Below are 24399 nucleotides of genomic sequence, written 5' to 3' on the forward strand. Positions count from 1 at the left end.
GCAGGACCAATTCCCAGTTAAATCATCCCAGCCAGGGCTTTGTCAAGCCTGACCTTAAAAACCTCTAAGGAAGGAGATTCTACCACCTCCCTAGGTAACGCATTCCAGTGTTTCACCACCCTCTTAGTGAAAAAGTTTTTCCTAATATCCAATCTAAACCTCCCCCACTGCAACTTGAGACCATTACTCCTCGTTCTGTCATCTGCTACCACTGAGAACAGTCTAGAGCCATCCTCTTTGGAACCCCCTTTCAGGTAGTTGAAAGCAGCTATCAAATCCCCCCTCATTCTTCTCTTCTGCAGGCTAAACAATCCCAGCTCCCTCAGCCTCTCCTCATAACTCATGTGTTCCAGTCCCCTAATCATTTTTGTTGCCCTTCGCTGGACTCTCTCCAATTTATCCACATCCTTCTTGAAGTGTGGGGCCCAAAACTGGACACAGTACTCCAGATGAGGCCTCACCAATGTCGAATAGAGGGGAACGATCACGTCCCTCGATCTGCTCGCTATGCCCCTACTTATACATCCCAAAATGCCATTGGCCTTCTTGGCAACAAGGGCACACTGCTGACTCATATCCAGCTTCTCGTCCACTGTCACCCCTAGGTCCTTTTCCGCAGAACTGCTGCCTAGCCATTCGGTCCCTAGTCTGTAGCTGTGCATTGGGTTCTTCCGTCCTAAGTGCCTAATATCACCTAATATCACCCTAAGTAACCCTCCAAAAGTTTCTGGAAAATCAAAGCATGGAATACAGTGCTCCTAACCCCTAAAGTCCCTTTTAAAAATCTCAATCTTATTTTACAACTGCAAAGATCAAAATTAGCTGATTGGGGAGAGGTGCCAGTCTTCCAGAATCTCCTGCTGTAGGTGACTGATAGAGATCTGTTAATTTTACAGTCTGAAGTCTTGCAAAAGCCAGAAACTTACTGACAGCCCTTCTCGGGGCCTCTTTGACCTCTTTGTTCCTCAGACTGTAGATGAGGGGGTTGACCATGTGGGTCAGGACTGTTTAGAAGACAGAAAATACCTTGTATAAGTCCTTTGAATGGTGGGCAATTGGAACCATGCAGCCAATAATCAGAGTCCCATAAAATGTTGTGACAGTGACAATGTGAGAGGAGCAGGTAGAAAATGCCTTTTGCCTCCCGGTGGTGGAAGGAATTCTCAGGATGGTGTTGATGATGCAAACGTAGGATGCCAATGTGAATAGAAATGGGACTAGTCACCTGACGCAGGAGACCATGAAAATGGTGAGTTCTAGAAACTGGGGAACAGTAGAGGATAGTTTTATGATGGGTGAGGAATCACAAAAGAAATAGTCAATTTCACTGGAGCCACAAAACTTTATTTTAGTCATTAAAATGATTACTATGGTACTGCTCAGAAAGCCACTTGTCCAGGAACAAGCCGCGAGCTGGAAACAAACACTGCCGTTCATCAGAGTGGCATAACAGAGTGGATTGCAGATCACTAGATACCAATCGTAAGACATCACTGCTAGCAGATAGTATTCTGTGGCTGCTAGGATACCAAAACAATAAAATTGTGTCATGCAGCCACTAACAGAAATGGTTCTGTCCCCCGTGAGGAGACTGGCCAGCACCCAGGGCAGGATGCTGGAGGTGTAGCAGATCTCCAAGCAGGACAAGTTCCCCAGGAGTGTTGTACCAATAAAATAAAAACCAGCAGGATCTTATTAAAGGGAAAAAAGGCAAAATACCACATTTATTGTGAATACAGGAAGAATCATAGTAAGCAGTTAGTTATAGCTATAACATTCCATTCAATCTCATATTTATTCTCACATTCATTCATACAAACACACACACACACACACACAGGTTCTGCAAGGTTGTTATCATAGTTACCAGCCTTAGAGTTGCTCATGCCAAGTCACTGGCCAGGTGGCCTGGACATGAGGAGGGAGCAGGGCCTTGTCAGATGCTCATCTGATGCTCCTGGAAGTTGGTTTGCAGAATCAGACCCCAAAGTTCTCACTTTTTAGAGTCTATTTTTATAGGAATTTCTTCCTATGCCAGTCTATGGGAATTGCTTCATCATGCTGTTGCTGAATCAATCAGCAGATAGCACATTCCTGACGGCTCCAAGATGTTATCTTGTTCTTTGGTTCTCCCATTCTTGAGGCTGTTGGGTGGATTCCAGTCTGCCCTCCGGGTGGGGTCCTCTGGTTATTTCCACTTGACACCTTCTTCAGCCGATGGACACTGGATTCTTAGGCTGGCACCTCCCTGATCATTCAGTTATTATCCACACCAAGCATCCATCCACATACATCCTCTATCTCTATTTTAATCACAATTGTTAATACAACAAAAGGGTGGGGAGTCTCTGGGTGCTGTTTCTGTTGTTAGAGTATTGCTTTGAGTCTCTCTCTCTTGTGAATTGCTTTGAGAACAGACTCTGTCTTAGAATGTACTAACACAGTTAGCAGCTTGCAAGTTTCACACATAGAGGGAGAGAAACAGTACCAAAAACCAAGAGACCTCTTAATTAGTAATACCCTGGAATTTAAACTCTGGGGAATCAAACTCATTTGTGATTTTAATACAGAACTTCTTTAATATGATCCAACATAATCCCCCTTTTGACACTAAGATTTATAATCGTCAGTGTCACTTTCTATGTAGCCTATTAAAGAGAAAGTACTGTGAGGCAATTTGAGTTTGTGATTCCAATTCATGCCACATACATGATCCTAGTGATGTATCTTTACTACAAGGTTCTGGGGCAACAGGCAAGGTGAGGCACACCCACTTTTGAGGAGTCCATTCGGTACAACCTCTAGTGTCCAATAGCTTCCTTCCCTCCCCAGCCCACTGGCTCAAGGTCCAGGGTAGCCAAAAGGATCCCATGTGTAATATGGGGAGTGGGTTAACCTTCAATACCTTTGCCTCCAGGGACTGTTGGTGTGCAATTTTGACAACAATTTCTCCCATTAACAAGTCTGGTTTACAATACTGGAAACATATTGCATCCATTCATATTGATAAGTGTCAAACAATGATCTCTTTCTTTTTTAACAAATGCATCAAAAAACCCTTAATATTTCCCAATATGACCCAGAACATTTTGTGTTCCAAAGTAGCTAGTGCAAGTATCTGCATTTCAGTGCATCCCATAGCTATGGCTGTGTAGTTTCCTATTTCTAATATATATATTTTTTTCTTATGGATAAGCCATGTGGTAGTATTAAGCCATTACTAAAGATTCCATTGGCCTTTTAGGTTACCCAGACCAATTTGGACCAAGTCTACATTGGCATGTACTTGTTTTTGTATCAGGCTGTCCTGTAGCTGGGACAGAAAGCTTAATTTATTTTTAAGTTCCTGCAGGTCTTCAGTATTTTTTTTTTAAACACACAACAGTGCTAGCAACAAGACAAAACACAAGACAAAACATAGAACACAAAACACAATTTCTATTGTGACAGTAGATTCATGGTATTGGGTTGCTTTTCAGCTGGCATCAGCTTTTCCTGATTTTCTGAAAGACAAAAAGAACATGTTTCTACCCCTTTTGGGGTGGCAGATTATTGCTTAAAATATTTCTTTTACAAATACCCTTGCTGATTGCAGGCAAAACAGAGAAATTGCCCCCATATTTTCCTGTTTTTGTTCTATAGGCAGGCCAGGTTTCAAAGGCTTTTATCTTTTAAGGGTTATGGGGAAATTATCCCACTGTTTAGTCATTAAATCCCTGAGTTTTCCTTCTTATACAGCAGACCAAGTTTATAATGTTTTTCCTGCTGTGTTAAGCTTTAAGTTTTATTTACAGGTAATAACTGAGAAGCATCATTACCATACGACCTTAAAGGATTTTTTGTTACAGGGATACTTATTATCATTATTATCCCATGCCTTTTATTTAGACAATTTGTTTGCTGACCAGGTATGTCCTTTATCTGCAGCTCCTTTGTGCTGCTAGTTCTTTCCTTCCTTTATCATTTAGGTCATTTGCATTTTCACAGAAACTTCCTGCTTTTGGATTTAAAGCCATCAGCAGCTCAGAGACTCTATCTTAAAAGGGACACAATCAACTTTCACCAGAGTTTTGATTACTTTTAACTTCTGCTTCCAAAACACACAGCAATCTGAAAAAGAAAACCCAACCTATTGTGGCTCCCTTTGGAGCCCTAATAGCATTTTAATTAAGTAGCATGGTATGTTTGCATTTCTTTTGCCCCTTCTACAATATACCCTGCACATGTTCTGGGGCAAATGCACATTCCTTCCATAGTTTAATTTCTATAACATTATCCAGATCCATTTTTACATAAGGTGTCACTATTTCTTTTTTTGCTTACAGAGTTTTCATGTACCTTTATCAAAGTGACAGTCTGATTACTCAGAGCCATTTTAAGACTCAGTGTTTCTAACATTGCTTCTTTTTGTTTTGTGCACCTCACCCCTGCTGTTGCTTCAGAGAGGCACTGTCTTTTTTTAATTTTTTTTTTTTTTACTACAACTCTCATCTGCTGTTTTGTTACAAAAACAAACAAACAAAAAACAAACAAACAAAAAGAATCCCAAATTTTTTTTTTTTATATTCTCCTGATTTTGACTGCCCTGCTGCAGCCACAACTTAAAAACATTTTAAATTTTGTAAAGCATTGAGTTACCTTTTAAGGGTTAAATGCCAAATCCCAAAGCCAAACAACACTAATTACCTGTGTCTAGCAAAAAGGTCTGTCAGTTTTGCAACTTTGAATTAAAGAGTCAAATGGATTTTTAGTGGCATTAACAAAAACAAAACTAACTGGTCCTTAGAACTTTACATATTTACACACACACAGACAGATACATACACATTTTCTTTTCCTTAACATCCCTTCCACACTGCTCTGTTTTTTACATCTTACATTCCCTTTATACATTTGAGGCAGTTAAGTTCCAATAGAACCCTCTTATGTTCTTTTAGCAAATTTGACTAAATTGTTCAGTCAAATGATTTTAATCAGATAGTTTATTTTTGCCTGGCTAATTTACAGACATTCCTTTGGAAAAGGGCCCATTTTTCTTTCAGAATGGCTGCAAAGAAACCAAGAATGCTCTAACACTTTTCCTTTTTAACATTTTCGGTTAAAAGTTGTTTGGGTGAAATACAAAGTTTAACTGCTTAATTCCCTCCAGCCTCTGCAGAGTTAACTTTTTTTTTTTTTTTTTACTCTCTTTTCTCTTTGTAATTATGCCTGGGGGTGCCGTACATAGGACCTTCTCCCCCTTTACCTGCCTCCCTCCAGCCTCTGCAGAGTTAACTTTTTCACTCTTTTTGTATTCCTGGAGTGCCTCTTTCACTATTTTCAGCTGGCTTTGGATATTTGTAGCCAGCACCTTCCAATTGTCTGCTCCCTTTTCCATTTGTGCCTTTTCCTCTTTACATGAAGACAAGCGGAGGGAAGAATCCTTATATGCCTCCCACAACAACCAAATTGCTGCTGCATCTCTTTTGGCAGCACTAGAAGGTTTGTATATGAGGATATACTGAGCCAATCTATCCTCTAGGTCCGAAATAGTGCAGACATCAGCTAGGCCTTGTTTAGTCCAAGGACTGTGCCCAAATTTTTGAAGGATTTGTTTAAAAGGTGTAATTTCTTTAACAAAAGGTGAGGTTGGAGTTCCTTCTGACTCCATTCCTCCCTCTAGTACTGGCTTACCCTGTTTTCTTTTAAACATCTTAACATGGATATTTCAATCTCTTTGTCACTGCTGGTATTACTTAGCAAGTGACACAGCCTAGATTCTGAAATCATAGCTTAATCTATGCGTTTTTCCCCTGCTACCTTCCCGGAGGCCAGCAGGTCCCCTGCTACCTTCCCAGAGGCCAGCAGGTCCAGTTAACCTATTTCTCCCTGCTACCTTCTCGGAGGCCAGCAGGTCTGGTTAACCTGTTTCTCCCTGCTACCTTCTCGGAGGCCAGCAGGTCCGGTTAATCTGTTCTTCCCTGCTACCTTCTCGGAGGCCAGCAGGTCCCCTGCTACCTTCCCGGAGGCCAGCAGGTCTGGTTTAATCTGTTTTTCCTGCTACCTTCTCGGAGGCCAGCAGGTCCCCTGCTACCTTCTCGGAGGCCAGCAGGTCTGGTTAACCTAATAGAAATGCCTAGCTCACTAGAGCTGGCGGTGTGCACACCAATATTTACAATAACTGAGGTTTTTTACCAATATTCCCCCTTTCGCAATTCTCCACCAAAATGTTGTACCAATAAAATAAAAACCAGCAGGATCTTATTAAAGGGAAAAAAGGCAAAATACCACATTTATTGTGAATACAGGAAGAATCATAGTAAGCAGTTAGTTATAGCTATAACATTCCATTCAATCTCATATTTATTCTCACATTCATTCATACAAACACACACACACACACACACAGGTTCTGCAAGGTTGTTATCATAGTTACCAGCCTTAGAGTTGCTCATGCCAAGTCACTGGCCAGGTGGCCTGGACATGAGGAGGGAGCAGGGCCTTGTCAGATGCTCATCTGATGCTCCTGGAAGTTGGTTTGCAGAATCAGACCCCAAAGTTCTCACTTTTTAGAGTCTATTTTTATAGGAATTTCTTCCTATGCCAGTCTATGGGAATTGCTTCATCATGCTGTTGCTGAATCAATCAGCAGATAGCACATTCCTGACGGCTCCAAGATGTTATCTTGTTCTTTGGTTCTCCCATTCTTGAGGCTGTTGGGTGGATTCCAGTCTGCCCTCCGGGTGGGGTCCTCTGGTTATTTCCACTTGACACCTTCTTCAGCCGATGGACACTGGATTCTTAGGCTGGCACCTCCCTGATCATTCAGTTATTATCCACACCAAGCATCCATCCACATACATCCTCTATCTCTATTTTAATCACAATTGTTAATACAACAAAAGGGTGGGGAGTCTCTGGGTGCTGTTTCTGTTGTTAGAGTATTGCTTTGAGTCTCTCTCTCTTGTGAATTGCTTTGAGAACAGACTCTGTCTTAGAATGTACTAACACAGTTAGCAGCTTGCAAGTTTCACACATAGAGGGAGAGAAACAGTACCAAAAACCAAGAGACCTCTTAATTAGTAATACCCTGGAATTTAAACTCTGGGGAATCAAACTCATTTGTGATTTTAATACAGAACTTCTTTAATATGATCCAACAGGAGGAAGTACATAGGGGTGTGAAGGTGCTGATCAGCCACATCTAGCACAACAATGAGGATATTTTCCAGCCATGGTCACTATGGAGATCACTAGAAACAGGAAGCAGAGAAGAATCTGAAGTTCCGGGAGATTCCCAAATCCCAGGAGGACAAATTCCTCAATGGACGTTTGATTTCTACAGTTAGCATTTGCCCTGGGATGTATCTAGGGGAAATGAAGCAAACTTGTTAATATATTTTAAAGATAAACTCAACTTTTAAGTCAATTCATTGTCGAACTAGATGAAAACTAACAAACTCTGCAGTATAAGTTGAATATCGCAGTGAACTGAAATGTCATCAGTTTAATTGCAGAAATGTTCAAAAATCTATGCCCTCTCTTCATAGAATCCCCATCATTAGAGATGGTTAAGAAAAGGTTAGACAAATAGCTCTCAGGGATGGTCCAGGTTTCCTTGGTTTCCAGGTGGCCTGGACTTGAAAACTTCTTGAGCTCCCTTCCAGCCCTACAATTCTATAATTTTCTGTTACTTGATCAAGCCTCCAGGAAAGTGTCCAGGTTGCTTGGTATCAGGACTACTGTGATATGTTATTTAAGGTGTGAGTACCTATCTTCTTCACTAACAGAGCAAAGAAAAACTGTGTGTTTCTGGAAACTCCACTACACTTCAAAAAATCAGAAAACAGCTTCATTTCCCTTTGGATTAGGACTGATTAAGATTTTGTAATGGAATACTGGGGTTTGGAGTAACTGAAAGTCTTCATGGAAAGTATATGATTTTCACCAAATTTCGTCTGAAATCTGTAAACCCCAAACGTTTTTTTTTTTTTTTTTTTTTTTAAATATGAACATGTTTCAGTTTTGAGCAGCCTTTGGCTGAAAATATTTAGTACATTGACAAATAGGTTTGCATTCAGTTGCTGAAAATCCCAGAACATCCACTCTCCACCAAAGAAACAATTTTCAGGTTTTGGCTTTTTCAATGAAAAATGAAAAAATTTCCATGGGGATGGAGGATTAAACCCATCCAATGGGAGTCCTGATATATTAGAGAACAAAGGGGCTGCTAAAATGAGATTACACTTCTGATGCCAGGAATTAATATCACAGCACAGCCCAAGTAAAATAAAATAAAATACAGTCTAATCTGGTTCGCTGATGTTTCACTTTTTAACCTGACAAGGAAGTGTTCTTCAAATGCAGGGTTTCCACAGGATACATCACTATCAAAGGCACAGCTGGAATTGCAGAAAATATTATAACAGATCATACAAATGTTCTGTTCTTTCTAAAATTCAGCCACAGAATTAGCTCTGATGGGGATACCTGATGTGAACACCATGAAACACAAAGATATGTTTGGTTGCACTGGTGGGAAAAATATTGTTGTTTATTTTATTCATTGTCCAGATCATCTTGTGTTTACAAAAATTTCTTAAAGCAGCTGATCTCTCTCTCTCTCAGTTTCAATATGCACAACATTTTATTAGCCCAGCACAAATGCATATTAGTAAAAATAATATCAATGGCATCTAATTTGCTTTCAAGACTGAAATTGTATCAGTCTAAAATAATATTTTGACAGACCTTCCAGTCAAAACATCCAGACGGAAAGCACTGAATTCTATATAGGTATATGAGCCTTGCTCTCTCCTTCCTTTGCAAAGGGATTTAAAAGTTGTGGGGGGAAATTCCAGACTGGATGTTTCTATTCTCCAGCAGCAATGGTAATATTTTTGCATCTACTTTACACTCAAATTTTTAAATAGCCCAATGGACTTAGGAACCTTAGTACTATTGACTGTCAATAAGACTTAGGCGAAGGGCCAGAGTTTTAAAGGTATTGAGGTATTATAAAGGTATTTTAAATCAATAGATGTTAGGGATATAGGTGCTTTTGAAAACCACACTAGGCACCCTACATACCCTTAAAATGTGTGTCTGAGTGCCTAGGTGACTTTTGAAAATGGGATTTAGAATGTTAAGCTGCTTAGGGGTGCTTTTGAAAATTTTACCCCTAATTCCCATTTAATTTCTGTAGCAGTAGCGAGCCTAAATTCTTTAGGGCCCCATTTGAGAATCCCATGTTACGGCTTATAATGAAATTTCCTCTGCATCTTAATAATTATAAATGATTCCGTAACGAGCAATCACTAATAAGATAAATAAAAAGCCCCTGAACATTTAAACTAAAAGCCTAGAGATAAAACTAGTAAAGTTTCTCTTAAAAAACAAAACTCTAGAAGCCTATAGAATTCAATAGAGAAAAAAATAATTGCTTTAAAGTTTTTAAACCAACCTAAACAATATAAAATCTTTGCTAGGCTGGTTTAAAAATTACTCAGAGAAGTTATCATTGTCTATTCAGTGTCTTTAGCATTATCCCGTTAGGAGAAGAAAATAAGATAATTAGCATAAAGTACATAGATCCTGATTTAAAAAAAAAATCATGATTACATTCAAGACACAAGTTACTATGGACTTGACTTTAATCATGTTCTGAAGTCCTGTTGGAGTTAATGGGTGAAATCTTAGCAAAACTCCTCTTGATTTAAATAGTCACTGAATTTGCTTAGAAAGGACTTAAAGCACATATTTAAAGTTAAGCACATCCTTAAAGTCTATCCTGAGTTGGAGCCATAAAACATTCCTTTTTCCCTCAAAATGATTTATTAAAATCAACAATTAATTCATTTTCTCAGCAATCATATATGACAGGCATTTTACTGTAGCAAGCACTGGATGAAAAATGTTGAAAGGGAAACATCAAAATTGTCCATGAAAATATGGAATTTTGGAAAACTGGATAACCAAAATGTTTTCATTTTTTGGTATTCAGTGAAAGAATGAAAGAAAACCCCAAACTTAAACACACTGAAAAATACTTTTTGTTAAATAAATTTGGGGGGAAAATTTAAAAAAAAAACAATTTTAGTGAAATTTTCATTTTTGAAAAAAAGTAATTTGAAATGAAACAAATGTTGAGCAAGGATATAATGTATTCAAAACACTGAGTGAAGGCCATGTAAAAGTGGTGATATTTTATTTTGGTTTATTTTATCATATTATGTATACACATTATTATACATTAATTTTTATTTTATATCAATTATTTTTATTTAAAAAGTTAAACTGACATATATACACACATAGCAAAGTTCTGATTTCAGTTAACAAAAAATAGCCATTTTTAAAGGTATTAACGTGCATAGGGGGATTTTCAGAAACACCCTAAGGCACCAAAAACTAAAGAAAAACTAGAGAATGCTGTTGAAAAATCCAACTAGGCTCCCGATACCTTTTTAAAATCACTCCCAAAATGACCTCAAAAGTAATCACATCGGTTTCCATCTCCAAATCTGATGAACAGACATTAACAGACATTAAACTTTAGAAAATGACAGAGGAAGTTTTCCACCTCTAAGATGAGGCACCAGTCGGGGGATGAAGGGGGCAGCTTGAATTGCAGACATCAACCTTTGGACTCTGGATTCTTGCATCAGGATATGGTCCAACAAGACTATTTTCTATCCTGATTCCTTTAACCTACCTAACTCAGAATCTATATATGGAAGGAGACCCTACCCATAATGCCTGGTTTTACTGCCTTAATTGTATCATTTTGTCCTGCATCCATTCCCACACAATGTTAATGTCTCTTTGGATGCATTGTTCATCCCCCATACGAGAAGGGTAGCAAGTACCATTGGCCCGCGATGGGCACTTGAGATGAGAGGGAAGGGAAAGGGACTAGCTCATTTATGATCCCAGACGGAATAAACACCCGTGTTCCTTCCATGTAACGAAACTGCTGCTACTTCCCTCCGTGGTCGTTCCACCCCCCATGGAGCAGCAACCGACAACGCCAACACATGTCGCCCTCAGAGGAAAACTAGACACCTATTCTGAATCTCAAAGGAAAAGAAATGAAGAGAGGTAAATAAATAAATAAATAAAAAAGATGTGAACTTTGAAACTGAAATGTGGTGGGTGAGAGACCATGGGACCTGACCCGTGCGCCCAATCACAGCTGAGGAGCTTCTCAGCAGTCCGTCCCCACCCTGCCCCCCGCCCCCGCACTGTGTGTGTGTGGACAGTTTTAACAATCCCCCCCCCCACCCCTATCGGGTACGAGTTGGGGTAGACCCAGTCAGTCCTTTCCAGATGCCTGACTGGGCCTTGTTCACCTGCTGAGGGTGAGACTGATCACCAGGTTTAGGTTCAGGAAGGAATTTTCCAGAGGCCAGACTTTCTCAGGACCCCCTGCTGTTATCATATGGGCATGTCTCAGCTGCTCCTCCTATATGGGGGATGTATGATCGCTATAAGGGTGACCAGATAGCAAGTGTGAAAAATCGGGAGGGGTGGGGGGTAATAAGAGCCTCTATATAAGAAAAAGACACAAAAATCGGGCCTGTCCCTATAAAATCAGGCCATCTGGTCAACCCCAATCATCACAGGGGCAAGGGCTTCTTCAGCAAACCCCCCTCTCTCTGTGCCCCATGCGGACGGGGCTGGACAGCAGTCTCACTCCGGCCATGCGGCCACCCCAGTCTGGGAGTGAGGGGCGGCGCCCACCCGTGGCTTCTGGACCCACAGACAAAGCTCGGGGGGAACCAGTCCCATTTATACTTGCTGGACACAAGGCTCTTGCTCTTGTTGTACAGGAGGCTATATGCGACCCCCCTGTTATACACTGAGCAATGAGGGCTCCCCTCCGTGTGGGCAGAGGCGAGACCCTGCGCTCCAGGGACGAGGTAGCTGGTGTACAGACCCCGCCGGAGCGGGGCGTGTCGGCAGGCGCCACTCTGCCTTGGACGGGGGTCATCTCCGCTTGAGCAAGCGAGACTCCCCGCAACCTCCAGGCACCTCTTCCGTCAGTGGACGGTGACCCTGACTCCGGGAGAGACCCCCGGGAGAGCGAGAGAGAGACGGGGTGTCCCTCGGCTGGGCCCCCTGGGGCGAGATTCAGCCCAGCCGCAGCGGGGTACACAAGGTAATAGGTGGAGAGGGGAGGGAGGGAGCGAGCCAGGCTGGAGGGCCTCCGGGCTCCGCTCCCCTCTCTGCACCTGCCTGAGTCCCCCCACTCAGGGCTTTTCCCAGCGTGTACCCAGCTCACACAACCTTGTGTCACGGCTCCGGGCCAAGCCTTCGGAATGAGCCAAGTGAAAAGGGCAACGCGGCCCCTGGCCGGGCTGGGCGGGGAATCGCCCCGCCCTCCTGGAACTGCCTCCGGGGACGCCGCGCGGATCGCAGCTCATGGAGACTTCCAGAGCCGGGCCCCGTTGCGCTCGCAGCAGGAAGGGGACAGAAACACCTGCCTTTAACGTTCCGTTTCATCTGATTGGTGACCACAGAGACTGAAACACCATCGCCACACGGGGCTGGTTACCGGAGGGCCTCTGACACCGACGCTATGCTCGCACTTCCGTCCGCAAAACCTGGCTACGGGAGCGCTCCGCTCAGCGGCGGGCTCCGCTACGCTGCTGTCAACTCGTCAGTGCGGACACGGCCTCAGGTTTGTTTCAGAGAGACAAGGCGGGTCCGGGCATATCTGTTACTGGTCCCACTGCCCTTGGTGAGAGAGACAAACTTCCAGCTTACACAGAGCCCTTCAAGTTTTATTTCGACATTTTAAAAACTACGCCTTTCAAAAACCTTATTTATAAACCTTAACTATCGTCTGTGCACCTACTCAAAATCGCTAAAAATCCACCCAAAATATTTCTTTTTTTCCAGATTGTATTAAACTGTTTTTCATTTCTGTAAGAAAACATAGGTAATTGTTGTTTTGAGTCAATCCTGATTAGATTTAAGGATCGTTTCGTTTAGATTTAACGCTGGTCGGTTGCCTAACTGGACATTTCTTACTGGAACAAACGTGGCTTTCTTTTCAATGTAATCTTAGCTCAGCTTTTCAGTGTCTGCAGTGCTTGGTTTTAGGTTAATTACAATGTCCCTCTACTGTTTGCGACTCTTATGAACTGCCCGAGAACTTACAAGTAAATACAGTAATGTGTTACAGTTGATTTTTAATGAGTACTTTAAAGAAATGTAGCATCTGTATCAGAGAACCTCCGATACCCATCCGAGTGTGATGATGGTGTTTTAGTGTCTGAGGTTCCCGCCGGGCTTTGCCTGTGGGGTTCGGAAGCCGGGGCGGCGCCGCCCCTCACTCCCAGGGCTGGGGTGGCCCCCATGGCCGGAGTCAGACTGCTGTCTAGCCCCGTTCCTGAGGGGTAGAGCGAAATGAATGGGGAGGGGGCCCAGAAGCTCCTAAAGTGTAACTGGGAGCACAGGTCTCATTGACTCATACCAGCACATTTCGTTTCCATTTTTATTTTTAAATTACACTTTTAAACTTCTATGGTTACTTTTTTTTTAAAAATACAATGAAATTGACATATACACATGGCAAGTTCTGATTTCAATCAACATTATTTTCTGTAATAAAAATGTTCCAAATGGAAATTTTTAATCTGCTTTAATTTCCATTAATATCTGAATCAATGTGATTACATAGGTTCTGGATTCAGGGGTGCGTGAGGCAGTGACCTTGTGGTTAGGGTTTAGAGGGATCGATTAGGGGTTGTGGTGTTCTTGGGGGCTGGAGGTTTAGAGGATCAGAGAGCATCCTTTACCTGGACCACCAAATGGGTGGGCCTGAATGCTAGTGAACATCAGGCTTCTGGTAACTTTTTCTGGTAACTAGTACCTCCTCCCCATCTCCCTTCCCAGCCCCTCTCAGACAGTTCTACCCAACACAAACAATAGGGTGTAGCTGTCTAGGGTAAAGGATCTAAGGTAATACAGTGGTAGATAGATTAGATTAGATTAGATTAGATTAATGACAAATAATACCTAGCACTGGAGGACCAAATTTCATCAAAAGCTGGGAAAAATTCCAGAGACCAAAACAGTAAGTTTGCTATTTAAATTAAATATGTTAGGGTATTAATATAGAGAGCAAATTTAAGCATATAATTGTTAGGATATAGATATTCAGGCCTGTCGGTAAAGGCCTGTACTCAAAGAATTTAGGTGTATTCTTATCACTTGGCTAGTTATACAGGTATACAAGAAAGAATCAAAATCACTGTCTGCCGGTGCAGGGTCCTTCTCTTACTGTGACAGTCTGAGGCCCTGTTCTTAGGCCAAGGCCTTTGGCTAAGCAGCAGAGGCAGCCGTAAGCTGGGAAGCGAACGGTCACAGCCTCACATTCCAAACTAGTCACACTGAAAGAAGGTGCTATTCGGCTGTTAGGAATACAATCCTGTCCTAATAGTGCCCATCGCCTCCAGAGAAAGGGAAGTGCCTAGAAAATGTAAAAGGAAACTTAGTTTGATAGCATCCTGTCTGGCAAGAACTCACTTCTCACTAGCTGGGATGTGAAATCCTCACTTCTGTATTGTTTTGTCATTATAGTTCCCACTTTGCTATTGTTTGCCTGCATAATCTCTGTCTGGTTCTGTGATTGTTCCTGTCTGCTGTATAATTAATTTTGCTGGGTGTAAACTAATTAAGGTGGTGGGATATAATTGGTTACATAATCATGTTACAATATGTTAGGATTGGTTGGTTAAATTTCAGGAAAATGATTGGTTAAGGTATAGCAAAGCCGAACTTAAGTTTTACTATATAGTCTGCAGTCAATCAGGAAGTGAGGGGGTGGGTGTGTGGGTGGGGGAGATGGGAACAGGGAATGGGGGTAAGGAAATTGGAATCATGTTTTGCGAAAGGGGGAAATGGGAACAGGGAATGGGGGTAAGGAAGTTGGAATCATGTTTTGCTAAAGGGGGAAATGGGAACAGGGAATGGGGGTGGGGAAATTGAAATCATGTTTGGCTAAGGGTAGGAATGGGAACAGGGACACAGGTGTAAGACTCTGTGGTGTCAGAGTTGGGAAGGGGGACACTAAGGAAGGAAACTGGATTCATGCTTGCTGGAAGTTCACCCCAATAAACATCGAATTGTTTGCACCTTTGGACTTTGGGTATTGTTGCTCTCTGTTCATGCGAGAAGGACCAGAGAAGTAAGTGAGTGAAGGAATAAGTCCCCTAACAATAATTATGAATTACAATTGCAACATTTGCTATCTATTCAATCAGCATCTAGAGCCTGGAAGGTTTTTGTTTTTTTTTTAGCAGAAAAAATGACTGTTCAGAGAAGTCCAGAAAAAATCCCATATATTTTGGTTTTGGCAACAAAGAACCAAACATTTTTAGCTAAAAACTGCTGAAAACTTTACATTTTCAGCTGAAATTCTCCACAAAAGAAGGAAGGAAACAAACAATAAAACCTTTCTCTTTTCCAAGAGAAAGAGAGATGCTAGTGGTGATGATGATGGCCTCCACTACAGCCGGGATTGACGCTGTGGCGATCGATTCACCGGGGGTCAATTTAGCGGGTCTACTGAAGACCCACTAAATCAACTGCCGATCGCTCAGAAATCAACTCCGGTACTCCACCGGAATGAGTAAGGGCAGGTCTACACTACGTCAGGGACTGAAGCTCTGAGACTGATCCACTGGTGGTCGATTTAGCGAGTCTAGTAAAGACCCGCCAAATCAAGTGCAGATTGCTCTCCAGTCGAACCCTGTACTCTACCCCCGATGAGAAGAGTAAGGTAAGTCGACTGGAGATTTTCAGTCAGTAGCTGGAGTTGCGTATACTGGGGTTTGGAGTAACTGAAAGTCTTCATGGAAAGTATATGATTTTCACCAAATTTCGTCTGAAATCTGTAAACCCCAAACGTTTTTTTTTTTTTTTTTTTTTTTTAAATATGAACATGTTTCAGTTTTGAGCAGCCTTTGGCTGAAAATATTTAGTACATTGACAAATAGGTTTGCATTCAGTTGCTGAAAATCCCAGAACATCCACTCTCCACCAAAGAAACAATTTTCAGGTTTTGGCTTTTTCAATGAAAAATGAAAAAATTTCCATGGGGATGGAGGATTAAACCCATCCAATGGGAGTCCTGATATATTAGAGAACAAAGGGGCTGCTAAAATGAGATTACACTTCTGATGCCAGGAATTAATATCACAGCACAGCCCAAGTAAAATAAAATAAAATACAGTCTAATCTGGTTCGCTGATGTTTCACTTTTTAACCTGACAAGGAAGTGTTCTTCAAATGCAGGGTTTCCACAGGATACATCACTATCAGAGGCACAGCTGGAATTGCAGAAAATATTATAACAGATCATACAAATGTTCTGTTCTTTCTAAAATTCAGCCACAGAATTAGCTCTGATGGGGATACCTGATGTGAACACCATGAAACACAAAGATATGTTTGGTTGCACTGGTGGGAAAAATATTGTTGTTTATTTTATTCATTGTCCAGATCATCTTGTGTTTACAAAAATTTCTTAAAGCAGCTGATCTCTCTCTCTCTCTCTCTCTCTCTCAGTTTCAATATGCACAACATTTTATTAGCCCAGCACAAATGCATATTAGTAAAAATAATATCAATGGCATCTAATTTGCTTTCAAGACTGAAATTGTATCAGTCTAAAATAATATTTTGACAGACCTTCCAGTCAAAACATCCAGACGGAAAGCACTGAATTCTATATAGGTATATGAGCCTTGCTCTCTCCTTCCTTTGCAAAGGGATTTAAAAGTTGTGGGGGGAAATTCCAGACTGGATGTTTCTATTCTCCAGCAGCAATGGTAATATTTTTGCATCTACTTTACACTCAAATTTTTAAATAGCCCAATGGACTTAGGAACCTTAGTACTATTGACTGTCAATAAGACTTAGGCGAAGGGCCAGAGTTTTAAAGGTATTGAGGTATTATAAAGGTATTTTAAATCAATAGATGTTAGGGATATAGGTGCTTTTGAAAACCACACTAGGCACCCTACATACCCTTAAAATGTGTGTCTGAGTGCCTAGGTGACTTTTGAAAATGGGATTTAGAATGTTAAGCTGCTTAGGGGTGCTTTTGAAAATTTTACCCCTAATTCCCATTTAATTTCTGTAGCAGTAGCGAGCCTAAATTCTTTAGGGCCCCATTTGAGAATCCCATGTTACGGCTTATAATGAAATTTCCTCTGCATCTTAATAATTATAAATGATTCCGTTACGAGCAATCACTAATAAGATAAATAAAAAGCCCCTGAACATTTAAACTAAAAGCCTAGAGATAAAACTAGTAAAGTTTCTCTTAAAAAACAAAACTCTAGAAGCCTATAGAATTCAATAGAGAAAAAAATAATTGCTTTAAAGTTTTTAAACCAACCTAAACGATATAAAATCTTTGCTAGGCTGGTTTAAAAATTACTCAGAGAAGTTATCATTGTCTATTCAGTGTCTTTAGCATTATCCTGTTAGGATAATGACTTTAATCATGCTCTGAAGTCCTGTTGGAGTTAATGGGTGAAATCTTAGCAAAACTCCTCTTGATTTAAATAGTCACTGAATTTGCTTAGAAAGGACTTAAAGCACATATTTAAAGTTAAGCACATCCTTAAAGTCTATCCTGAGTTGGAGCCATAAAACATTCCCTTTTCCCTCAAAATGATTTATTAAAATCAACAATTAATTCATTTTCTCAGCAATCATATATGACAGACATTTTACTGTAGCAAGCACTGGATGAAAAATGTTGAAAGGGAAACATCAAAGTTGTCCATGAAAATATGGAATTTTGGAAAACTGGATAACCAAAATGTTTTCATTTTTTGGTATTCAGTGAAAGAATGAAAGAAAACCCCAAACTTAAACACACTGAAAAATACTTTTTGTTAAATAAATTTGGGGGAAAAATTAAAAAAAAAACAATTTTAGTGAAATTTTCATTTTTGAAAAAAAGTAATTTGAAATGAAACAAATGTTGAGCAAGGATATAATGTATTCAAAACACTGAGTGAAGGCCATGTAAAAGTGGTGATATTTTATTTTGGTTTATTTTATCATATTATGTATACACATTATTATACATTAATTTTTATTTTATATCAATTATTTTTATTTAAAAAGTTAAACTGACATATATACACACATAGCAAAGTTCTGATTTCAGTTAACAAAAAATAGCCATTTTTAAAGGTATTAACGTGCATAGGGGGATTTTCAGAAACACCCTAAGGCACCAAAAACTAAAGAAAAACTAGAGAATGCTGTTGAAAAATCCAACTAGGCTCCCGATACCTTTTTAAAATCACTCCCAAAATGACCTCAAAAGTAATCACATCGGTTTCCATCTCCAAATCTGATGAACAGACATTAACAGACATTAAACTTTAGAAAATGACAGAGGAAGTTTTCCACCTCTAAGATGAGGCACCAGTCGGGGGATGAAGGGGGCAGCTTGAATTGCAGACATCAACCTTTGGACTCTGGATTCTTGCATCAGGATATGGTCCAACAAGACTATTTTCTATCCTGATTCCTTTAACCTACCTAACTCAGAATCTATATATGGAAGGAGACCCTACCCATAATGCCTGGTTTTACTGCCTTAATTGTATCATTTTGTCCTGCATCCATTCCCACACAATGTTAATGTCTCTTTGGATGCATTGTTCATCCCCCATACGAGAAGGGTAGCAAGTACCATTGGCCCGCGATGGGCACTTGAGATGAGAGGGAAGGGAAAGGGACTAGCTCATTTATGATCCCAGACGGAATAAACACCCGTGTTCCTTCCATGTGACGAAACTGCTGCTACTTCCCTCCGTGGTCGTTCCACCCCCCATGGAGCAGCAACCGACAACGCCAACACATGTCGCCCTCAGAGGAAAACTAGACACCTATTCTGAATCTCAAAGGAAAAGAAATGAAGAGAGGTAAATAAATAAATAAATAAAAAAGATGTGAACTTTGAAACTGAAATGTGGTGGGTGAGAGACCATGGGACCTGACCCGTGTGCCCAATCACAGCTGAGGAGCTTCTCAGCAGTCCGTCCCCACCCTGCCCCCCGCCCCCGCACTGTGTGTGTGTGGACAGTTTTAACAATCCCCCCCCCACCCCTATCGGGTACGAGTTGAGGTAGACCCAGTCAGTCCTTTCCAGATGCCTGACTGGGCCTTGTTCACCTGCTGAGGGTGAGACTGATCACCAGGTTTAGGTTCAGGAAGGAATTTTCCAGAGGCCAGACTTTCTCAGGACCCCCTGCTGTTATCATATGGGCATGTCTCAGCTGCTCCTCCTATATGGGGGATGTATGATCGCTATAAGGGTGACCAGATAGCAAGTGTGAAAAATCGGGAGGGGTGGGGGGTAATAAGAGCCTCTATATAAGAAAAAGACACAAAAATCGGGCCTGTCCCTATAAAATCAGGCCATCTGGTCAACCCCAATCATCACAGGGGCAAGGGCTTCTTCAGCAAACCCCCCTCTCTCTGTGCCCCATGCGGACGGGGCTGGACAGCAGTCTCACTCCGGCCATGCGGCCACCCCAGTCTGGGAGTGAGGGGCGGCGCCCACCCGTGGCTTCTGGACCCACAGACAAAGCTCGGGGGGAACCAGTCCCATTTATACTTGCTGGACACAAGGCTCTTGCTCTTGTTGTACAGGAGGCTATATGCGACCCCCCTGTTATACACTGAGCAATGAGGGCTCCCCTCCGTGTGGGCAGAGGCGAGACCCTGCGCTCCAGGGACGAGGTAGCTGGTGTACAGACCCCGCCGGAGCGGGGCGTGTCGGCAGGCGCCACTCTGCCTTGGACGGGGGTCATCTCCGCTTGAGCAAGCGAGACTCCCCGCAACCTCCAGGCACCTCTTCCGTCAGTGGACGGTGACCCTGACTCCGGGAGAGACCCCCGGGAGAGCGAGAGAGAGACGGGGTGTCCCTCGGCTGGGCCCCCTGGGGCGAGATTCAGCCCAGCCGCAGCGGGGTACACAAGGTAATAGGTGGAGAGGGGAGGGAGGGAGCGAGCCAGGCTGGAGGGCCTCCGGGCTCCGCTCCCCTCTCTGCACCTGCCTGAGTCCCCCCACTCAGGGCTTTTCCCAGCGTGTACCCAGCTCACACAACCTTGTGTCACGGCTCCGGGCCAAGCCTTCGGAATGAGCCAAGTGAAAAGGGCAACGCGGCCCCTGGCCGGGCTGGGCGGGGAATCGCCCCGCCCTCCTGGAACTGCCTCCGGGGACGCCGCGCGGATCGCAGCTCATGGAGACTTCCAGAGCCGGGCCCCGTTGCGCTCGCAGCAGGAAGGGGACAGAAACACCTGCCTTTAACGTTCCGTTTCATCTGATTGGTGACCACAGAGACTGAAACACCATCGCCACACGGGGCTGGTTACCGGAGGGCCTCTGACACCGACGCTATGCTCGCACTTCCGTCCGCAAAACCTGGCTACGGGAGCGCTCCGCTCAGCGGCGGGCTCCGCTACGCTGCTGTCAACTCGTCAGTGCGGACACGGCCTCAGGTTTGTTTCAGAGAGACAAGGCGGGTCCGGGCATATCTGTTACTGGTCCCACTGCCCTTGGTGAGAGAGACAAACTTCCAGCTTACACAGAGCCCTTCAAGTTTTATTTCGACATTTTAAAAACTACGCCTTTCAAAAACCTTATTTATAAACCTTAACTATCGTCTGTGCACCTACTCAAAATCGCTAAAAATCCACCCAAAATATTTCTTTTTTTCCAGATTGTATTAAACTGTTTTTCATTTCAGTAAGAAAACATAGGTAATTGTTGTTTTGAGTCAATCCTGATTAGATTTAAGGATCGTTTCGTTTAGATTTAACGCTGGTCGGTTGCCTAACTGGACATTTCTTACTGGAACAAACGTGGCTTTCTTTTCAATGTAATCTTAGCTCAGCTTTTCAGTGTCTGCAGTGCTTGGTTTTAGGTTAATTACAATGTCCCTCTACTGTTTGCGACTCTTATGAACTGCCCGAGAACTTACAAGTAAATACAGTAATGTGTTACAGTTGATTTTTAATGAGTACTTTAAAGAAATGTAGCATCTGTATCAGAGAACCTCCGATACCCATCCGAGTGTGATGATGGTGTTTTAGTGTCTGAGGTTCCCGCCGGGCTTTGCCTGTGGGGTTCGGAAGCCGGGGCGGCGCCGCCCCTCACTCCCAGGGCTGGGGTGGCCCCCATGGCCGGAGTCAGACTGCTGTCTAGCCCCGTTCCTGAGGGGTAGAGCGAAATGAATGGGGAGGGGGCCCAGAAGCTCCTAAAGTGTAACTGGGAGCACAGGTCTCATTGACTCATACCAGCACATTTCGTTTCCATTTTTATTTTTAAATTACACTTTTAAACTTCTATGGTTACTTTTTTTTTAAAAATACAATGAAATTGACATATACACATGGCAAGTTCTGATTTCAATCAACATTATTTTCTGTAATAAAAATGTTCCAAATGGAAATTTTTAATCTGCTTTAATTTCCATTAATATCTGAATCAATGTGATTACATAGGTTCTGGATTCAGGGGTGCGTGAGGCAGTGACCTTGTGGTTAGGGTTTAGAGGGATCGATTAGGGGTTGTGGTGTTCTTGGGGGCTGGAGGTTTAGAGGATCAGAGAGCATCCTTTACCTGGACCACCAAATGGGTGGGCCTGAATGCTAGTGAACATCAGGCTTCTGGTAACTTTTTCTGGTAACTAGTACCTCCTCCCCATCTCCCTTCCCAGCCCCTCTCAGACAGTTCTACCCAACACAAACAATAGGGTGTAGCTGTCTAGGGTAAAGGATCTAAGGTAATACAGTGGTAGATAGATTAGATTAGATTAGATTAGATTAATGACAAATAATACCTAGCACTGGAGGACCAAATTTCATCAAAAGCTGGGAAAAATTCCAGAGACCAAAACAGTAAGTTTGCTATTTAAATTAAATATGTTAGGGTATTAATATAGAGAGCAAATTTAAGCATATAATTGTTAGGATATAGATATTCAGGCCTGTCGGTAAAGGCCTGTACTCAAAGAATTTAGGTGTATTCTTATCACTTGGCTAGTTATACAGGTATACAAGAAAGAATCAAAATCACTGTCTGCCGGTGCAGGGTCCTTCTCTTACTGTGACAGTCTGAGGCCCTGTTCTTAGGCCAAGGCCTTTGGCTAAGCAGCAGAGGCAGCCGTAAGCTGGGAAGCGAACGGTCACAGCCTCACATTCCAAACTAGTCACACTGAAAGAAGGTGCTATTCGGCTGTTAGGAATACAATCCTGTCCTAATAGTGCCCATCGCCTCCAGAGAAAGGGAAGTGCCTAGAAAATGTAAAAGGAAACTTAGTTTGATAGCATCCTGTCTGGCAAGAACTCACTTCTCACTAGCTGGGATGTGAAATCCTCACTTCTGTATTGTTTTGTCATTATAGTTCCCACTTTGCTATTGTTTGCCTGCATAATCTCTGTCTGGTTCTGTGATTGTTCCTGTCTGCTGTATAATTAATTTTGCTGGGTGTAAACTAATTAAGGTGGTGGGATATAATTGGTTACATAATCATGTTACAATATGTTAGGATTGGTTGGTTAAATTTCAGGAAAATGATTGGTTAAGGTATAGCAAAGCCGAACTTAAGTTTTACTATATAGTCTGCAGTCACGCGCTATCTCAGAGTGTGGGTGTGTGGGTGGGGGAGATGGGAACAGGGAATGGGGGTAAGGAAATTGGAATCATGTTTTGCGAAAGGGGGAAATGGGAACAGGGAATGGGGGTAAGGAAGTTGGAATCATGTTTTGCTAAAGGGGGAAATGGGAACAGGGAATGGGGGTGGGGAAATTGAAATCATGTTTGGCTAAGGGTAGGAATGGGAACAGGGACACAGGTGTAAGACTCTGTGGTGTCAGAGTTGGGAAGGGGGACACTAAGGAAGGAAACTGGATTCATGCTTGCTGGAAGTTCACCCCAATAAACATCGAATTGTTTGCACTTTGGACTTTGGGTATTGTTGCTCTCTGTTCATGCGAGAAGGACCAGAGAAGTAAGTGAGTGAAGGAATAAGTCCCCTAACAATAATTATGAATTACAATTGCAACATTTGCTATCTATTCAATCAGCATCTAGAGCCTGGCAGGTTTTTTTTTTTTTTTTTTAGCAGAAAAAATGACTGTTCAGAGAAGTCCAGAAAAAATCCCATATATTTTGGTTTTGGCAACAAAGAACCAAACATTTTTAGCTAAAAACTGCTGAAAACTTTACATTTTCAGCTGAAATTCTCCACAAAAGAAGGAAGGAAACAAACAATAAAACCTTTCTCTTTTCCAAGAGAAAGAGAGATGCTAGTGGTGATGATGATGGCCTCCACTACAGCCAGGATTGACGCTGTGGCGATCGATTCACCGGGGGTCAATTTAGCGGGTCTACTGAAGACCCACTAAATCAACTGCCGATCGCTCAGAAATCAACTCCGGTACTCCACCGGAATGAGTAAGGGCAGGTCTACACTACGTCAGGGACTGAAGCTCTGAGACTGATCCACTGGTGGTCGATTTAGCGAGTCTAGTAAAGATCCGCCAAATCAAGTGCAGATTGCTCTCCAGTCGATCCCTGTACTCTACCCCCGATGAGAAGAGTAAGGTAAGTCGACTGGAGATTTTCAGTCAGTAGCTGGAGTTGCGTAGCGTAGGTCGACTTACCGCAGTAGTGTAGACATAGCCTAAGAGGAGTTGATGGGACAGTTTCTCCCATCAACCCAGGGCAGTGTGGATCCTGTTGGTAAGTAGATCTAAGCTATGTTGACTTGAGTTATGCTACTAATGTAACTCAAATTGCGTCGCTTGGATCAGCTTTTCCCCCTCGTGCCGATCTGCCCTGAGACTTACTATGAAAAAAGTACCAGGAAAAAGAGTCAGGAAGACTCCGTGAGAATTTATTCTTTAATTCAGTTTTTTGGTCAAACCTTGGTGGTAAATATTTATATGTGTATAGGGTGTTACCGTGTGTGGCAAGGGAGGCCCATGTGACACTATTTAGGCTGAGATTGGCAAAGTTGCCTAGTGCTTTTGGGTGCTCATTTCCCGTTCGTTTTAATTCATTCATTTCTTTTTATTTGGGTGGGGGAGGGAAATCAGGTCTTATGAGCTTTGAAAATTTTGGCCAGACATTTTCTGTTAGCATTTTATATATATGTATCGATGTCTATATTGATGTCAGTATCAATATAGAAATAGATATGTTAATGTTGCCTTCACCATGCAAAGATGGATGAATAGGCAGGACATTTTACATGGCAGGACACTGGGACTCCCAACCCTCCACAGACTTTCATGTTTTGTGTACCCAGCTACAGATCTGCAGAGAATACTACCTAATCAAAGCTCTTCAGTCACAGCAGCGGCAACATTG

The 24399-nt window shown here is 42.3% G+C and overlaps 1 pseudogene; it reads right to left on the reverse strand.

Moving 5' to 3' along the window:
• Positions 1-592: 592 nt before the first annotated feature.
• LOC140896730 (olfactory receptor 6C65-like) lies at positions 593-11971 on the reverse strand (annotated as a pseudogene).
• Positions 11972-24399: the final 12428 nt, after the last annotated feature.

This window comes from Lepidochelys kempii, chromosome 13 (genome assembly GCF_965140265.1).
Source record: "Lepidochelys kempii isolate rLepKem1 chromosome 13, rLepKem1.hap2, whole genome shotgun sequence".
In the NCBI taxonomy this organism is placed as follows: Eukaryota; Metazoa; Chordata; order Testudines; family Cheloniidae; genus Lepidochelys; species Lepidochelys kempii.